The 12,907-nt window shown below is 40.2% G+C and overlaps 1 protein-coding gene across 8 annotated transcripts in view; it reads right to left on the bottom strand.

Moving 5' to 3' along the window:
- The window catches only part of LOC122557667 (leucine-rich repeat-containing protein 4C), a 998,121-nt gene that overhangs the window by 595,130 nt on the left and 390,084 nt on the right, over positions 1–12,907 (bottom strand). The window contains exon 3 of one of the 8 annotated variants that reach the window (XM_087996324.1): positions 10,450–10,517. The exons of the other annotated variants lie outside the window; for them this stretch is intronic. The gene's annotated coding sequence lies outside the window, so the exon portion shown is untranslated. The remainder of the gene's footprint in view (positions 1–10,449; positions 10,518–12,907) is intronic. 8 annotated transcript variants of the gene reach the window in all.

Below are 12,907 nucleotides of genomic sequence, written 5' to 3'. Positions count from 1 at the left end.
TCTACATATTGTTCCTGTTGCTCTATTTTCATGTGCTTTGTCACTCAGCTCATCTTCTCATTAGATCCATCCCCTGTTTCCTCAATTCTGCTGACATCAAACTGCTGGCCACCCAAGTCCCATCCTACCCCATGTCAGCTGACATTGTAAACCATAACCATAAGGCCATGAGACATAAGAGAAGAAGGAGGCCACTGGATCATCTGCCAGTCAATGAGATCATGGCCAATTTGATAATCTTCAATTTCACTTTCCTGCTTCACCTCATAACCCTTGATTCACTTACTGACTAAAAATCTATGTCAGCTTTGGTTATAATTAAAGACTGAGCCTTGTCAGCCTTCTGTGGTAAAGAATTCCATAGATTCTATTTGCCTTTCCTATTTTCTGGTGATTTCTATGCAAGTATTTCTTTTTTATGCAAATCCCTCTGTCTTGTAACTCTCTACAATCTTTCTCTATTTAGCTTCTCAATTCTTCCTACCAAAATGCATAACCTCATATTTTCCCACATTATATTCTGTTTTACCTCACAGAGGTATTACATGGAGATCAAATTTAAAGATTCGAGAAAATTATGCATAATTCCCTAACTTACCTGTTTTTGGGCAAAGAGTTTCAAAAAGCACAGATAAAATTTCTGTACTTTACACGAAATACAAATAAATGTATAAGTATTTCAATAGATTCTAACAACAGGTAAACAACTATGAAACTTTGACGTATAACCCTACAAATTAAAATACTAACTCCCTTATAAATACCTCCTCCCTAACAAACACACAAAGACGCACACGCACACAGACACACATACAGGCACGCACATGCGCGCGCACACACACGCAAATATAGTCAGGTTAATGGCAGCGGAAGAAGAAAAGATGTGGGGGCAGTAAAGTGGTCCTGGATTGCAGCATTTGCTGAGATTATTTTTGTGCTGATCAAGACGCTGCTTCTCAATGTTCCTTCTGTCAATACTTTCACCTGTTTGCAGGGATGTACAGGGTGACTGGTTCACCTATAAAGGTCCTTGATTTATCAATTGGCAACTTGGAAATGAAAATAAATTGGCTATCCTCGAGTTTCTGGTATGTTTTACTGTAGCGAAAAAAGACAGCTCCTGCTTTTGCTTCTGCCAAATATTCACACTGCCAAGCTGTTCAGCTCTCTGTCAGCCAATCACTAAGTGTTGGCGGTAGAAGGCCGTTGTCATCAATACTGGGTCACTAGTCCGCTGACCAAACAGCTGCTTGTTGCTGGTTGAATCTCCATTGGTACTCAACCTTCAGCTCAAGCTTATCTGTAAATTAATTTGCCAGTATTACATGAACGAGCAGCTGTGTGATCAGCTGACAATGAGTGTCCTTTTAAAAGTTCAGTAATCCTTCAACAATCCTTGGCTAGTTATTCTGTTATTTATCCATCGCAGCTCAAAATCCAAAATACAAAAAAGAAGCAAGATATGATCCAATAATTCCATCTGTCAAGGCTTTGCCCAGTCACGTGACCTGTCTGCATCCCTCTATAGAACCTTTATGTCATCCTTACCATTTGCCATTCCACTTCTTTTGTGCCATCCACAAACTTGGTGAGACTACATTCACTTTCCACTTCGAAGCCTTCAATACGTTTTGTAAATAATGATTTCTTACTTGTTGGATTTCTCTAATTGTAAGGTGCCATGCTGAAAATATCCCCTTAATCCAAATTCTCTGGATGAATACAGAATTTGCTGACTAATAGGATACCCACATGCTGTCATGGGCTCTTACGAAGGAGCATCATGTGCAGTACGTTTTGGAAATGCAAAAATATGACATCCACTTTTTCCACTTTATATATTCTGCTTGTTCCCTCTTCAAAGAATTCTAATAAATTTGATAGGCATGATTTCTGCTTCATGAAGTCATGCTGACTCTACGAAATAAATTACATATTTTGTACTGGTCTGTTATTACATCCTTTACAATAGGCTTTAACATTTCCCATTGAAGAGGTTAATCTAACTAACCTATCGTCCCTTTTTTAAATTGTCTCCCTCCCTTTTTCCATCAGTGTGTCACATTGGGCATTCTCCAATCATATGGGACTTTTCCAGAAATAAAAGTAAAAACTTGTAAGATTACCACCAGTGCATCCATTACTCTGTGGTTACTTTGTTTACTATCCAGGGATGCAACTCATCAGGTCCAGGAAACCTACTGGTCTTTCGCCCATTTTTTTTCCCTAGTAAATTTTCTCGAGTAATAAACATTCTACTTTTTTCCATAATTTGTCCCTTGATTATTTCGTCATTTTGGAATGCTATTAGTGTCTTGAAGCATGAAGACTGATGCAAAATATTTATTCAATTCCTCTGACATTATTCTTTACATTTTTGTTTCCTAGTCTTATTCTCTAAAGCCCATATGTTCACTTCAGCCTCTCTCTTCCTTTTCATGCATTTAAAGAAGCTTGGCAACTTGGAAATGAAAATAAATTGGCTATCCTCGAGTTTCTGGTATGTTTTACTGTAGTGAAAAAAGATAGCCCTGCTTTTGCTTCTGCCAAATATTCACACTGCCAAGCTGTTTAGCTCTCTGTCAGCCAATCACAAAGTGTTGGCGGTAGAAGGCCTTTGTCATCAATACTGGGTCACTAGCTATCATTATTAATATTTTATTTTCCGATTTATCTGTAAAATTTATTTTCTTTCTTTTTATTTTTGCTATCATTCTTTAGAGTCATAGAAGTCTACAGTACAAATAAAAGCCATTCAGCCCAATGTATCTGCTCTCTCAAAAAAAACTACCTAATTATTTTAATCCCATTCTGCAGCCCTTAGCCCTTAGCCCATAACCTCATGTGCTTTCGTATCACAGTTTCCATGTAAATGTTTCTTAAATGTTATGAGGGTTTCAGTCTCTACCACCATTACAGTCAGTAAGCTCCGCCTCCAACTACACTCTGGGTGACAATGTGTTTTTCTCTTGTATTTCCTCTAAATATTCTGGTCCTTACTTTAAATTTATATTCCTCTGGTCATTGATGCCCCACCAAGGGGATAACTTTCTTCCTGTCTACCCTATCCATGTCCCTCATAAACGTCTCAATTGTGTCCCCTCTGAATCTCCTCTACTCAAATGAAAACAATTGCAGTCTGTCTAATCTCTCTTCATAACAGGCACTCTCCAGCCCAGGCAATAGCCTGGTAAATCTGCTCTGCATTCTCTTCAGCTCTATCATATCCCTCCTATAATGTGGATTCCTGAACTGCATATAATACTCTAGCTGTGGCCTAACCAATGTTTTACAGCTCCAGCATAACCTCCCTGCTATTAAGCCCGAGGCTTGACTAATAATGGCAAGTGTACCACATATTTGTTGGTCTTTACAACTTTTGCAATCCTCTGGATTACCATTTTTTTCTCTTTTAATTTGATGTTATCCTTATCGTCCTTCATTAATCATGTTGGTTTATCCCTTCCCTAGAATCCTTTCTCCTCACTGGGATATTTCTTTTGTTGCGAGTCAAAAACTACTCCCTTAAACATAAACCATTGCCCCTTAACTATCCGTTCTGTTAAATTGCTTAAACATCAGCCAACTCTGCTATCATTCCTTTGGAATTACTCCTATTTAAGTTTAACACAATTGCTTACGACTCCGGGTTGTCCCTCTCAAACTCAATGCTAAACTCCTTCATGTTATGATTCTCTTTTCAAAGAGATCTTTTATTCTGAGATCATTTATTAAATTGCCTCATAACTCATTACCGGATTCAAAGTACTCTGATCCTTGATTGAATCCACAAAATATTCTTCTTGGAAACTATCCCAAATAAACCTTCTGAATTCCACTTCACAGCTACTTCTACAATTTGATATTCCCTTTTGCCAATTTGCAAGAAGATTAAAATCACACATGATTAATGCCCTGTTTTTTATGTGCCCTCATGATCACTTGATTTATTCTAGCTCTTACAGTACACCAGTGTCTTTTTCTGCTTTTTATTTCTTGTTGCTGCACAAATGGATTCTACATCTTTTCCTCAAAAGCATTTCTTGCTTCTCTGCTAACTACATACTAACAAAGAATCACACCAATCTTTCCTTCCTTCCTATACTTTTAAATGTTCGCATAGTCATAGAGACATAGAGATGTATAGCATGGAAACAGACCCTTCGGTCCAACCCGTCCATGCCGACCAGATATCCCAACCCAATCTAGTCCCACCCGCCAGCACCCAGCCCATATCCCTCCAAACCCTTCCTATTCATATACCCATCCAAATGCCTCTTAAATGTTGCAATTGTACCAGCCTCCACCACATCCTCTGGCAGCTCATTCCAGACACATACCACCCTCTGCATGAAAACATTGCCCCTTAGGTTTCTTTTAAATCTTTCCCCTCTCATCCTAAACCTATGCCCTCTAGTTCTGGACTCCCCGACCCCAGGGAAAAGACTTTGTCTATTATCCTATCTATGCCCCTCAAAATTTTAAAAACCTCTATAAGGTCAAACCTCAGCCTCTGACGCTCCAGGGAAAACAGCCCCAGCCTGTTCAGCCTCTCCCTGTAGATCAGATCCTCCAACACTGGCAACATCCTTGTAAATCTTTTCTGAACCCTTTCAAGTTTCACAACATCTTTCCAATAGGAAGGAGACCAGAATTGCATGCATTAATCCAACAATGGCCTAACCAATGTCCTGTAAGCTGTAACATGACCTCCTAACTCCTGTACTCGATATTCTGACCAATAAAGGAAAGCATACCAAATGCTTTCTGCACTATCCTATCTATCTGTGACTCCACTTTCAAGGAGCTATGAACCTGCACTCCAAGGTCCCTTTGTTCAGCAACACTCCCTAGGACCTTACCATTAAGTGTATAAGTCCTGCTAAGATTTGCTTTCCCAAAATGCAGCACCTCGCATTTATCTGAATTAAACTCCATCTGCCACTTCTCAGCCCATTGGCCCATCTGGTCCATATCCTGTTGTAATCTGAGGTAACCCTCTTCGCTGTCCACTACACCTCCAAGTTTGGTGTCATCTGCAAACTTACTAACTGTACCTTTTATGCTCGCATCAAAATCATTTATGTAAATGATAAAAAGTAGAGGGCCCAGCATCGATCTTTGTGGCATTCCACTGGTCACAGGCCTCCAGTCTGAAAAACAACCCTTCACCACCACCCTCTGTCTTCTACCTTTGAGCCAGTTCTGTATCCAAATGGCTAGTTCTCCCTGTATTCCATGAGATCTAACCTTGCCAATCAGTCTCCCATGGGGAACCTTGTCGAACGCCTTACTGAAGTCCATATAGATCACATCTACTGCTCTGCCCTCATCAATCCTCGTTGTTACTTCTTCAAAAAACTCAATCAGTTTGTGAGACATGATTTCTCATGCATAAAGCTATGATGACTATTCCGAATCAGTCCTTGCCTTTCCAAATACATGTACATCCTGTCCCTCAGGATTCCCTCCGACTTGCCCACCACCGAGGTCAGGCTCACCGGTCTATAGCTCCCTGGCTTGTCTTTACCACCCTTCTTAAAGAGTGGCACCACGTTTGCCAACCTCCAGTCTTCCAGCACCGACTGGGACTGCCATAGTGTTAAAGGTCGAGATGGAGAGGAATTTCTTAAGTGTGTACAAGACAATTTTCTGATTCAGTGTGTAGATGTACCTGTGACTATCGATGATACAAATATCTCAGCAAGAGGCCCAGCAATCATTTCTCTAGCTTCTCACAGAGTTCTCGGGTACACCTGATCAGGTCCTGGGGATTTATCTACCTTTAACCGTTTCAAGGCATCCAGCACTTCCTCCTTTGTAATCTGGACATTTTGCAAGATGTCACCATCTATTTCCCTATAGTCTATATCTTCCATATCCTTTTCCACAGTAAATACTGATGCAAAATATTCATTTAGTATCTCCCCCATTTTCTGTGGCTCCACACAAAGGCAGCCTTGCTGATCTTTGAGGGGCCCTATTCTCTCCCTAGTTACCCTTTTGTCCTTAATATAGTTTGAAAAACCCTTTGAATTCTCCTGAATTCTATTTGCCAAAACTATCTCATGTCCCCGTTTTGCCCTCCTGATTTCCCTCTTAAGTATACTCCTACTTTCTTTATACTCTTCTAAGGATTCACTTGATCTCTCCTGTCTATACCTGACATATGCTTCCTTCTTTTTCTTAACCAAACCCTCAATTTCTTTAGTCACCCAGCCGCCCCCATACTAACCAATCTTCCCTTTCACCCTGACAGGAGTATACTTTCTTTGGATTCTTGTTATCTCATTTCTGAAGGCTTTCCATTTTCCAGCCATCCCTTTACCTGCGAACATCTGCCTCCAATCAACTTTCGAAAGTTCTTGCTGAATACTGTCAAAATTGGCTTTTCTCCAATTTAGAACTTCAACTTTTAGATCTGGTCTATCCTTTGCCATTAGTATTTTAAAACAAATAGAATTATGGTCGCTGGCCCCAAAGTGCTCCCCCACTGACACCTCAGTCACCTGCCCTGCTTTATTTACCAAGAGTAGGTCAAGTTTGCACCTTCTCTAGTAGGTATATCCACATACTGAATCAGAAAATTGTCTTGTACACATTTAAGAAATTCCTCTCCATCTCGACCTTTAACACTATGGCAGTCCCAGTCGATGTTTGGAAAGTTAAAATCCCCTACCATAATTACTCTATTATTCTTACAGATAGCTGAGATCTCCTTACAAGTTTGTTTCTCAATTTCCCTCTGACTATTGGGGGGTCTATAATACAATCCCAATAAGGTGATCAGCCCTTTCTTATTTCTCAGTTCCACCCAAATAACTTCCCTGGATGTATTTCCAGGAATATCCTCCCTCAGCACAGCTGTAATGCTATCCCTTATCAAAAATGTCACTCCCCCTCCTCTCTTGCCTCCCTTTCTATCCTTCCGAAGCATTTGTATCCTGGTACATTAAGCTGCCAGTCCTGCCCATCCCTGAGCCATGTTTCTGTAATTGCTATGATATCCCAATCCCATGTTCCTAACCATGCCCTGAGTTCATCTGCCTTCCCTGTTAGGCCCCTTGCATTGAAAAAATGCAGTTTAATTTATTAGTCCTACCTTGTCCCTGCCTACCCTGACTGTTTGACTCACTTCTGTTCTCAGCTGTACCCATCTCAGATCGATCTCTTTCCTTACTATCTCCCTGGGTCCCACCCCCCCACCTTACTAGTTTAAATCCTCCCAAGCAGTTCTAGCAAATTTCCCTGCCAGTATATTAGTCCCCTTCCAATTTAGGTGCAATCCGTCCTTCTTGTACAGATCACTTCTACCCAATGATCCAAAAATGTGAATCCTTCTCCCATACATCAGCTCCTCAGCCATGCATTCATCTGCTCTATCCTCCTATTCCTGCCCTCACCAGCTCGTAGCACTGGGAGTAATCCAGATATTACTATCCTTGAGGACCTCATTTTTAAATTTCTGCCTAACTCTCTGTAATCTCCCTTCAGAATCTCAACCTTTTCCTTTCCAATGTCGTTGGTTCCAATGTGGACAATGACCTCTTGCTGGCTCCTCTTCCCCCTTGAGAACATTCTGCACCCTCTCTGAGACATCCTTGATCCTGGCACCAGGGAAACAACACACCATTCTGCTTTTTCTCTGCTGGCCACAGAAACGTCTGTCTGTACCTCTGACTATAGAATCCCCTAATACAATTGATCTCTTGGAAGCCAATGTACCCCTCGTTGCATTAGAGCCAGTCTCAACACCAGAAACTTGGCTGTTGGTGTTACGTTCCCCTGAGAATCCATCACCCCCTACATTTTCCAAAACAGCATACCTGTTTGAAATGGGTATATCCACAAAAGACTCCTGAACTAGCTGCCTACCTCTCTTACCCTTCCTGGAGTTAACCCATCTATGTGACTGTATCTGAGACTTTCCCCCATCCCTATAACTGCCATTCATCACATACTGTTGCTGTTGCAAATTCCTCATCGCTTCTATCTGTCTCTCCAACTGATCCACTCTATCTAATAAGATTCACATCCAACAGCATTTATGGCAGATATAATCCACAGTAACCCTTAAACTCTCTTTAAACTCGCACATCTGACAAGAAGTACATATCACTGCAAAGGCCATTTTTGCTCCTTCACAATCTACAGACCTAGAAAAAAACACCGTCTTATTCCTCTACAAACACTGCCCCAGGTTAAATTAATAGCTATGGCTTATATTTTAAGTTTAATCAAGAGATTTATCTCCAAAAACATATAATCAAGAAAAAATCCACTATACTCACTACTGCAGCCTTTCTCTTGGACAGACTTAAAACTACAATTAACTTATCTGATTCTGTGCTGTGAACTTCGCCCAACAGTTCCTCCAAGATTAGTTGTGAATTTCATTGTTTGTTAATTTTCCCAGATGCACTCCGATGTCCAGCGATACACGAATTCAAACAGCAAAGGCGGTAACTGTGCAGGTTCTCTCTCTCTCTATCTGTCTCCTGCACTGTCCTCACCATGTGTTTCCTTTGTCTGCTCTTCTCCCTTTTAAAACTGCTGTTTTGACTTTTTTTTCCCAAAGTTCCAAAACAATGCAACAGCATATAAAACAGTAATTGCTGCTCCTGGAATTTGAGGAAAGCACCTCCAACACCTAAAATACCTCAAAAAAAAAAGGAGCAACTCTTACAGCCAGAAATTTTTCCCATCCTCCATCTTGGATTACCCAGAATCCTCCTGAACATTTAGTTCTTAAATTTGATCCCTTTTGTAACTGTGTCTTCATAATGGATAAAACATTCAGAACCATATACTGAAAAATTCATCAGAGATCCTTGACAGCATTTTCCAAACACATGACCCATAACCACCTGGAAAAAATAGGGCAGCAGATCCATTGAAACAAGTTCTCCTACAAGTTTCCCTCCAAGTCAATCACCAATCTGACATTTATTGCCATGCCTTCAATGTCACTGGGTCAAAATCCTGAAATTCCCTCCCTAACTGTATTGAGAGTCTACCGACAACACATGGCCTGCAAAGGTTCAGGAAGCTCACCATCACCTTCTCGAGATAATCTAGGAATGACACAGCAAGCAACACCCATGTCCCATGAGTGACTTCAAATGAAAAACACTTCAACCTGGGATCCTTACATAACTGATATAATTGATTCTCAGAGTAAAACAGTTTCCTGTGTGGAAAGATGGTTGCTATGTCTTTTGGATTTTAGAAGAATGAGATGTGATCTTATTGAAGCATATGAGATGTTGAGGGGACTTGACAAGATGGATGCTGAAAGGACACTTCCCCTCATCAGAGAGGTAGGTTTAAGGTAAGGGATTTGCCATTTGAAAGGGTCACTTGTCTGTAGAATTCCCTTCCCCAGAGTAGTGATTTGATTTGATTTGATTTATTGTAGTCACACATACTGAGATACAATGATAAATATTGTATAGCATGCTAACCAGCCAAATCACACCTTACAAGTGTACCTCAGGGATGTAGAATAGAACAAAGAATATAGTGTTCCAGCTATGGAGAAGATGCAGAGAAAGATCAATTCTGATATATGAGAGGTCCGTTCATAAGTCTGATAACAGTGGGGAAGAAGCAGCTCTTTGCAGGGCAATTGGAAAATTTTAAGGTTGAGTTAGATTGACCCTTTTGTTAATTTAGAGTTTAAGAACATAGGAAATAGGCAGGTAAATAAAGAAAGGGCCATGATCAGATCAACCATGATCTTTTCAAATGCTGGTGCAGGTCTGAGGGTATGAATGCTCTACTGTTGTTCTTCATTCACGTGCTCGTGTATGACCACACAAGCTCCCTAGGTACTTGTATTCCTCTAATTCTGGACTCTTGTGTGTTCCCAATTATGATTATTCCATCATTATTTCAGTTGCCTTTGTCCCAAGTTCTGGAAAGCGCTCGCTACACCTCTTGGGATCTCACTTTCTTTCTGAGGCCACTCGTCACAATCTAACGCTTTGACCAAGTTTTTCAGCATCTGACTTGGTAGCTCTTTATGAGTCACAGTAATGTTTAAAATAATAATGGTGCTCAGCAACTTTGAACTTTTCATCATATTAAAGGTGCCATATGATTGTAAATGCATGATATTCCCTGAGACCATTAGATTAATAGCATTGGTAAACACTATGCCACCACAATATGTAAGTAGCAGTGATAGAATGCTGTGCTGCACCGTGTAGAAGGTAGATTTCTGAAAGCAATATTGTTTTGTGTTATTCACAGGGGAAAATGTAAACAAAAGCACCAAACAAAACAAGGCTACTGACTAGTCATCAAGTTACACAATAGTATGCACTGTGTCATATGTTCAGTACACATTATAAATCTCCAAATTTCCCCTTCCTTTGGCTTCTGAAGATCTGATATTACATTAAAATGAATCTTCTGGAATATTCCAGCCAATGGAGTCACACTCACCATTTGAAAGCAAGTGAAGTACACTTCTTTTCTTCCACAACATTTGCTGTCGTTTGACTCTCAAAGACCTGGAAACATTAAAAAAAATCCTCAGAGAAGGTCGTGCCTATCAATGCAAAGAGTGAAGCATGGCTGTCTTGCTTTAAATCATTTTTTGAAAGGAAGTAACGTAATTTACAAAGTCTACCTTCTGCCTCCCTCCCTTCTTAAACAGGAGTGCTACATTTGCCATTTTCCAGTCCTCTGAGATCCTCCGTGACTCCTGTGGTTCCTGAAAGATCACCACTCATGCATCTACAATCTCCTCAGCTATTTCCTTCAGAGCTCTGGGGCATTGTCTATCTTTTCCAGATGATTTATCCAGCTTCAGAACATTCAGCTTCCCAGCACAATCTCCTTAATGATGGCCACTACATTCACCTCTGCCCCAGATTCTCCTGAAGTTCTGGTATGCTGCTGGTATGTTTCACTGTGAAGATTGATGCAAAGTATCTATTCAGTTCCTTTGTTGCTTCTTTGCTCCCCATTACTGCTTCTCCAGTCTAATTTTTGTGCAGTCCAATGTCCACTCTTGTCTCTCTCTTAGTTTTCACATATCTAAAAAAACCTCCTGCATTTTTTTTTTAAAATGACCAGATAGCTTATACTTCATCTAGTCCCCCTTATTGCTTTTCTATCCCCTGCTCTTCATTGAAGGCTTCCCAATCCTTTGACTTTGCATCTTCACCACAATGTATTGACCTTAGATCTCCAGAAAGCATACAATAAAATGTGACATCAAATTGCAGAAAATAAATGCTCATGGTTTTGGGGATAGCATTTGGGGTGTAGATAGAAGACCAGATATCTCACTGGAAGCAAAGAGTAAACATCAAGGGGTATTTTTCAGTTTGATATATGTAATGAGTGGTGTGCCACAGGGATCAGTGTTGGGAGCTCACGTGTTCACAAAATATAGAAATGACTTGGTTGAAAGAATTATGTTCTATCGAAGACAGGAAGTGACTACAAGAAGATATAAACCAAGGCCAGAAATATCTGACGAAACCCAGTAGGTCTGGCAGTATCTGTGGGGAGAAAGCAGAGTTAACAGTTCAAGTCCAGTAGCTCTGGTGAACAAGCTCAGATGAAAAGTCAAAAAGTGTGGTGCTGGAAAAGCACAGCTGATCAGGAAGCATTAAAGGAGCAGGAGAGTCGACGTTTCGAGCATAAGCTCTTCATCAGGAATGTTTAAGAGTCACCAGATTTGAAATGTTCACTCTATATTCTCTCAGATGCTGCTGAGTTTCTCCAACAATTTCTGTTTTTGTTTCAGCTCTCTAGTATTCACAGTTCTTTTATTATACTCGATGTTATAGAATGTCCAAATGAGTAGAAGATCTGAAAAATATTGTGGGAAAATATAAAATTATCTTTTTTAACAGGAAGAATGAAAGTATATCAACTAAATGGTGAAAGATTTCAGAGCTCTTGAGATATAGAAGGAATACAGTGCATGAATCAGAAAATGTTAGTATTCAGACACAGCAAGTAATTAGGAAAACTGATAGAATTTATTATGAGGAGAATTGAATACAACAGTAGAGAGGTTATGCTTCAGTCAAACAGGGCACTTGTGAAACTAGAAATTGCTGCTCTGTGTACAGTACTGATTACTTAGGAAGAAGGTAAATGTGTTGGAAGCATTGAGAGATATTTTATTAGACGAATATCTATAATTCCATGGATAAATTGGTGTTTTAGGGTGATGTTGGACAGCCCAGGTTTGTATCTACTTGAGTTTAGAATTGTAAGAGGTGGTGACTTGATTGAAATATGTGAGATCCTGAGTCGTCTTAAGAGGGTAGATGTGGAGAGGATGCTTGCTCTTATGGGACCTGATCTAGAGCCACTGTTAAAAAATAAGAGGGTTACCTATTCAAGACAGAGATGTGGCATTTTTCTTCCTTTAATGAATGACCCTCTCAGGTGTCTTTGAAACTATGGACCTGAGAAGGTGATGAGAGTAGAGGTTTTGAACACTGAGGTAGATACATTTTTGGTGAGTTCGGAGAGTGAAAGTTTATCTGTTCTGAGGAAGGGTCATTAAACCTGAAATGTTAACTCTGATTTCTCTTCGCAAATGCTGCCACACCTACTGAGCTTTTCCAGCAATTTCTGTTTTTGCTTCAGTGAAGACCTGAGATGGCAGAGCAGGCTTCCAAGGCTGAATTGCCTATTTCTGACCTCTGTTCTGATGTAGGTAACAAAATAAATACAAGGATACTTCTCGACACTTTGTGGAATGATAATGTTTGGAGGAGGTTGAGATAGGGAGACAATACTGCTTTTGTCTCCCTATCTCAACATCAGCTTCCAATACTGATGTTGGAAGATGTCTTGGTCATGCAGGTTGTAGCAATTGTCATTCCACAAATGATGAGCCTTGCCATCTCCAGGAACTTTATCATCTGCCAGG

This window comes from Chiloscyllium plagiosum, unplaced genomic scaffold (genome assembly GCF_037043375.1).
Source record: "Chiloscyllium plagiosum isolate Xiang-an unplaced genomic scaffold, Cpla_swu_hap1 HiC_scaffold_18, whole genome shotgun sequence".
Lineage (NCBI taxonomy): Eukaryota > Metazoa > Chordata > Chondrichthyes > Orectolobiformes > Hemiscylliidae > Chiloscyllium > Chiloscyllium plagiosum.
This window is presented reverse-complemented; position numbering and strand designations above follow the sequence as displayed.